At 36.7% G+C, this 7203-nt stretch overlaps 1 long non-coding RNA gene across 1 annotated transcript; it reads left to right on the forward strand.

Annotated features, from left to right (window-relative positions):
* The first annotated feature begins 5786 nt into the window (after nucleotides 1-5786).
* On the forward strand, nucleotides 5787-7203 carry LOC126703372 (uncharacterized). Its single transcript, XR_007648035.1, has 2 exons — nucleotides 5787-6255; nucleotides 6599-7203. It is a non-coding gene; the product is annotated as an uncharacterized LOC126703372 (long non-coding RNA).

The following is a 7203-nucleotide window of genomic DNA, read 5'->3' on the forward strand; positions in this document are numbered from 1 at the left end:
GAATAAATCCAGGTGTGTAGTGAAAAAAGAGTGAAAGATGGAAAAAAAAAAAAAAAAAGAGAGAGAGAGAGAAAAGAAGAGTGGAGAAGCTAGCTAGACATGGAGAAAATGGATTGATAAGGTGAGTGGGAGTAAGGGAGAAAAAGAAGTTTGAAGAAGTGAAGATAAGGGAGATAAGGGAGAAAAGAAAGAAAGGAAAAAAAAAAAGTCTGAAGAAGTTGGCTAGACGTGGAGAAATTTGATTGATAAGGTGAGTAGGGTAGGTGGGGTTAGGTGGATTTTGAATTTTGAATTTTGAATTTTGTAATTTTTTAAACGCTTTTTTACGTGCATATATATATATATATATATATAAATTAAATAGAGAAATGATATGTTCACAATATTTTCACAACATTTTTACAACAAATCTTAAGTGGTAGGTTGTTACAAGTTGTTATTGTTAGAGCAAAAAAGTAATCTTAGTGTTAAGTTTAAATTTGAACCAATAACAACTAACCACTTATAATTTTTTGTGAAAATGTTGTAAAAATATTATGAACATAGCTTAGCCAAACTGTGAGCAGGAGATGGATCAACCTAGGTGTTGGTGCTATCAACCTTCATACCAACTTCCCACTATTGATCAGGTCTCAACTCTCTCCCATTTCCCATGATATTTGGGGTAGGAAAATGCCTTTACACATTTAAGGGAGTTCACTCCTTATAAACATATTTTCATATGCTTTCATAGGCAATGTGGTATTCCATTGATTACAAGACCCCTTTTGGGTCTCTACAATCGACCCCTACTATCACATGCGTCCTCACGTGTCGAACTCACACTTCCAGCTAGGGCATAGATATTGTCCGCTTTGAGGCTCATACCCTCATGGTTTTGTTCTCCCCCAAAGTCGACAATATCTACATAATTGGAGTGGGTAGTTACAATAATAAATCTAATTTACTAGTTGTAAAATGCTTAGTCACTGGAATGTATCAACAAAATTATTTGATAATTTTTGCTAATGATTCTAAACAAAATCCTTTTTTTTTCTTGTACAACAATAATTTGCATTCTAAAATGCTATTAGAACTTAGAAGGATTTGCAATCATTGTGGAAAATATACAGAAATATAACAAATCATCATCACACGGCATAGAAAACAGAAAAGTAAATATGATAAGTAGCAAAGACAACACAAAAATGCAATTATTTGTTTATTTTTGTTATTGGAAGTGCAATCTTTTCTGTTCATGCTTCATTGCTTCAGCCTTGGTAAACTGAAGTCAAAAACCGTCACCTGAAGACCAAAGTCTACTATCATTACCAGCACGGTTATCCACCTAACCGTATCATAGACATTATCACATCCACACAAGATTCTACAGTTGTGATCATAATCGCCTGTGACTAACAAAGAGGGATTCGTGATCTACCGAAGGTGGCACAAGGACCAGCCAACAAGAAAACACACAAGGGGGCAAAAGGAGGTCTAGGAAGAGAGAGACGCATAAGTGGAGGTCAAGATGGAAAGACTATCCTAGATATTGATAGGGACTATGATCCAACTCTACACATCCAAAAAACGGGGAGGCCTAAAGTTGGGTTCCATGTCAGACAAGCCAATGGCGGTGTTTAAGGGTGAGTTGAAAGTTGGGGTGGAGGGAAGGGGGCAAAAGGAGGTGCAGGGACAGAAGGAAGCATTGATGGAGGTAGAGATGGAATGGCAATCCCAGCAAACATCAATAGGGATTGTAATCCAGCTCTACATAGCAAAAGACCAGATGTCTCACGAGCCAATGGCAGTGACAAAAGGCGAAGTGAAAGTTTAGATGGACTGGGTGAAAGTGGACACGAAAGCACTGTTGGAGGTCAAGATCAAGAGAGAGGCGGCACTACATCAAAAAATTTCTATTACATCAAGTGTTACTACAGCAAAATATGTATATAGTAGTTTTAGACAAAATATCGCATCTACAAGTTAAAATGGTTGCAATAGTAACTTAAAAGTGTTAAATTATTGCATCAACAATAATAAGTTGCAATAACTAATAATTTTCAACTGCAATAGAAGCTTTAATATATAAGGAAAAATTGTTGCAATAACTTAAAATGAAAGAATCGTTGTAATAAATTGATACCAATTGTTTTTGTTATCTATTACAATAGAAATTTTGAATTAATAGCTATTGCGTCGAAGTTACCATTGTAATAATTTGATATTAATTCTTTTACAATCTATTGCAATGACAAACACGTAACTACAATGAATACATCGTTGTAATAACTTGGTATCAATTATTTCATAGTCAATCGCAGTGACAAAATGAATTGATTATCTATTACAATGAAAATATCATTGCTATAATTTAATCCGACTTATTTTGTTAAATTATTTGCAATCTATTACAATAAGTTTCGTGAAACAATTGCCTATACTTACAAGATATTCGAAATAGTAAATTGTTTATTACAACAATATATATATATATATATATATATATATATCAATGCATTAAAGTTATTATTAAAATATTTTGGAGTTTATTGCAACAAAATTTTTTGTTGCATAAACCTATTACCTCAAATTTTATTGCAACATCTTGTATCAACTATTGCAATGACTCTAATGTTATTGCAATGGTTTTTTTCGTTGCAATAAACATTTTTTCTTATAGTGCGGGATAGGTGGAAGTGAATGCCAAGATGCAGAAGGAGAGGGGAGCAAATCAAGTGCAAGTCAAGCTCGAGTGGGAGAAAGTGAGGGAAGCTTATCAGGTGGAAGTCCAAGTCAAGATGGAGGAGATGGGACTGCATCAAGAGTAAGTCAAGGTCAAGATGGAAACAGAGGGGGAAGCGGATCAAGTGATGATGAAGACGAACGCAAACATGAACGTAGAGTCAAGGGTGACATAGAACATGGAAGACAAGAAAGTAACCAGGAGGAGATCGACTTCTCTAGAATATCAGAGACATTCATGGCCATAATTGGCACGATAACAATTGCTGTTGTTGACTTCCATAACAGTGGATCTATTTCTTCCAGGATTCTAGGCCTCCTCATTGTTATAAATGTATTTGGTTTCTTCTGTTGCATGACTTCTATGTTGCACAAGCATAGGGAACCAAGGGCTGGGCTTATCTCCGGAACTATAGGGGCTGCTGGTGGTGGCTTGGGGTTGTTACTACCGGTATCTATACCTTTTTCCAGCTATTATAGTTGGATAATACTCGCCCTGGGATCGCTTGCTATATTGGTCATCTCTGCCTTAGTCAGATCAACGTTATAGGGCCAAGTCAGAGATGACCAATATAGCAAGCGATCCCAGGGCGAGTATTATCCAACTATAATAGCTGGAAAAAGGTATAGATACCGGTAGTAACAACCCCAAGCCACCACCAGCAGCCCCTATAGTTTCGAAGATGAGCGCAGCCCTTGGTTTCCTATGCCTGTGCAACATAGAATCATGCAACAAAGGAAACCAAATACATTTATAGCAATGAGGAGGCCCAAAATCCTGGAAGAAATAGATCCACTGTTATGGAAGTCAACAGTAGCAATTGTTGTCGTGCTAATTATGGCCATGAATGTCTCTAATATTCTAGAGAAGTCGATCTCCTCCTGGTTACTTTCTTGTCTTCCATGTTCTATGTCACCCCTGACTCTGCGTTCATGTTTGCGTTCATCTTCATCATCACTTGATCCGCTTCCCCCTCCGTTTCCATCTTGACCTTGACTTACTCCTGATGCAGTCCCATTTCCTCCATCTCGACTTGGACTTCCACTTGATAAGCTTCCCTCACTTTCTCCAACTCGATCTTGACTTGCACCAAATCTGCTCCCCTCTCCTTCTACATCTTGGCATTCACTTCCACCTATCCCACACTACAAGAAAAAAATGTTTATTGCAACGAAAAAAACCATTGCAATAACATTAGAGTCATTGCAATAGTTGATATAAGATGTTGCAATAAAATGTGAGGTAATAGGTTTATACAACAAAAATTTTTGTTGCAATAAACTCCAAAATATTTTAATAATAACTTTGATGCATTGATATATATATATTGTTGCAATAAACAACTTACTATTTCGAATATCTTGTGAGTATAGGCAATTGCTTCACAAAACTTATTGTAATAGATTACAAATAATTTAACAAAATAAGTCAGATTAAATTACTATAATGATATCTTCATTGTAATAGATAATTAATTCATTTTGTCACTGCGATTGACTATGAAATAATTGATACCAAGTTATTGCAACGATATATTCATTGTAGTTACGTGTTTGTCATTGCAATAGATTGTAAAAGAATTAATATCAAATTATTACAATGGTAACTTCGACGCAATAACTATTAAATCGAAATTTCCGTTGCAATAGATAACAAAAACAATTGGAATCAATTTATTACAACGATTCTTTCATTTTAAGTTATTGCAACAATTTTTCCTTATATATTAAAGCTTCTATTGCAGCTAAAAATTATAAGTTATTGCAACTTATTATTGTTGACGCAATAATTTAACACTTTTAAGTTACTATTGCAACCATTTTAACTTGTAGATGTGATATTTTGTCTAAAACTACTATATACATATTTTGTTGTAGTAACACTTGATGTAATAGACATTTTTTGATGTAGTGCCGCCTTTCTCTTGATCTCGACCTCCAACAGTGCTTTCGTTTCCACTTTCGCCCTTCAGTCCATCTAAACTTTCACTTCGCCTTTTGGCACTGCCATTGGCTCGTGAGACATCTGTTCTTTTGCTATGTAGAGCTGGATTACAATCCCTATCGATGTTTGCTGGGATTGCCACTCCATCTCTACCTCCATCAATGCTTCCATCTGTCCCTGCACCTCCTTTTTCCCTCTTCCCTCGACCCCAACTTTCAAATCGCCCTTCAACACCACCATCCATTGGCTTGTCTAACATGGAACCCAACTTTAGGCCTCCCCATTTTTTGGATGTGTAGAGCTGGATCATAGTCCCTATCAATATCTAGGATAGCCTTTCCATCTTGACCTCCACTTATGCATCTCTCTCTTCCTAGACCTCCTTTTGCCCCCTTGTGTGTTTTCTTGTTGGCTAGTCCTTGTGCCACCTTCAGTAGATCGCGAATCCCTCTTTGTTGGTCACGGGCGATTATGATCACAATTGTAGAATCCTGTGTGAATGTGATAATGTTTATGATGCAGTTAGGTGGATAACTACGCCGGTAATGATAGTAGACTTTGGTCTTCAGGCGACGGTTTTTGACTTCAATCTCCCAGGGCTGAAGCAATGAAGCATGAACAGAAAAGATTGGACTTCTAATAACAAAAATAAAAAATTTATTGCATTTTTGTGTTGTCTTTGCTACTTATCATATTTAATTTTCTATTTTATGTGTCGTGTGATGATGATTTGTTATATTTCTGTATATTTTCCACAATGATTGCAAATCCTTCTAAGTTCTAATAGCATTTTAGAATGCAAATTATTGTTGTACAAGAAAAAAAAAAATAATAATAATAAGGATTTCGTTTAGAATCATTAGCAAAAATTATCAAATAATTTTGTTGATACATTCCAGTGACTAGGCATTTTACAACTAGTAAATTAGATTTATTATTGTAAGTTGTAACTATCCACTCCAATTATGTAGATATTGTCGACTTTGGGGGAGAACAAAATCAAGAGGGTATGGGCCTCAAAGCGGACAATATCTATACAGTTAGGGTAAGGTTATTCGTGATGGTATTAGAGCGATGCCCTAGCTAGAAGTGTGAGTCCAACACGTGAGGACGCATGTGATAGTAGGGGTTGATTGTAGAGACCCAAAAGGGGTCTTGCAATCTATGGAATCCCACATTGCCTGTGAAAGCATATGAAAAATGTGTTTATAAGGAGTGAACTCCCTTAAATGTGTAAAAGCATTTTCCCACCCCAAATATCATGGGAAATGGGAGAGAGTTGAGACCTGATCAATAGTGGGAAGTTGATACGAAGGTTGATAGCACCAACGCCTTGGTTGATCCATCTCCTGCTCACAGTTTGGCTAAGCTTCTTCACAGAAGAATTCCCCAGCTTCACAGATACCAGCTTAACAGATAAGCTTCTTCACAGACGTGCCTGCAGCTTCACAGATAGGCTAAGCAAACGTGCCTGCATAAATACTAACCTCAAGGACCAAGGATCCATCTCCTGCTCGGATGAATTCACCATCATTTGATCGGGCTTCTTTTTGATGCGCTTATTAATAAAGCAGATGGAGATAAAGGTATTTTTAGTTCTTGTTTTTGTCAAGGCCAGTCGGATCAAACTATGCTCTTGTTTTATGTATAATAAACACTAAAACCGGTTCATCAAAAAAAAATAAACACTAAAACCATTTATCCAGTTGTCGCATTATTTTATTGCAGTAACATTGGTCTCTACGCCAGGTGATATTTTGTCAGTAAGTTACAATTGATTTCTTTCGTCTATTGTTCGATGGATTTGGAGCCGGTTGGTCATATCTAGGGAACGTTCCTTCAAAATTGTCAGATTACTTACTTTGTTAGAGCTTTCTGAAATCATTATCTTGTTTTTTTGTTTTTTTTTTACATATATCGTCAAAAAAGGGTGCACAATTCATCAAGCTCGCAAGAAGAAAGGGATGAAGTCAGTTTATTGGGAACCATCGCTTCAAGAAAGCCTTCTTCTCCGTTCAAAGGATATTGCGCTTTCAATAGTTTGCGTCTCCTCTACTGCAGTTGCAACATTTATGGTTCTTCTACAGGAAAACGTCGACGGTAGACCAGTTCCAGCCTTGTTCAGTGACCGACCGACGCTCTATCATCTGTTTCTAATCTCTGCCCTCTGCGCATTTCTGGGCTCCTTGGGTTCGCTTTTGATCCAACACAAGCCAAGGGTCGAAAGATTTTGCAGGGTTATTGGCGTGGCTTTTATGCTGTCAGCACTAGCCATTGTCCTCTATGCCACAGCTCTCTGGTTTGTAATCCCCCTCCCCTCCTCAATGTAAAAAAATATATATAAAAAATTCCGATGATTATGAAGAATCTGTGTAATGGTATTTTAGTTTGCTTTTATATTGACTTTAGCTCAATTACTCAAAGCTTTGTTGTTTGGATTTTCTTTTCTTCTGGTCTCTTCTACTATGTTTGATGTGAAGTTGGGTTCAATAGTTGTGATTTGTGAAGTTTAGAGCAGCGAAATTGAAATTCTT

This window comes from Quercus robur, chromosome 10 (assembly GCF_932294415.1).
Source record: "Quercus robur chromosome 10, dhQueRobu3.1, whole genome shotgun sequence".
NCBI lineage: Eukaryota > Viridiplantae > Streptophyta > Magnoliopsida > Fagales > Fagaceae > Quercus > Quercus robur.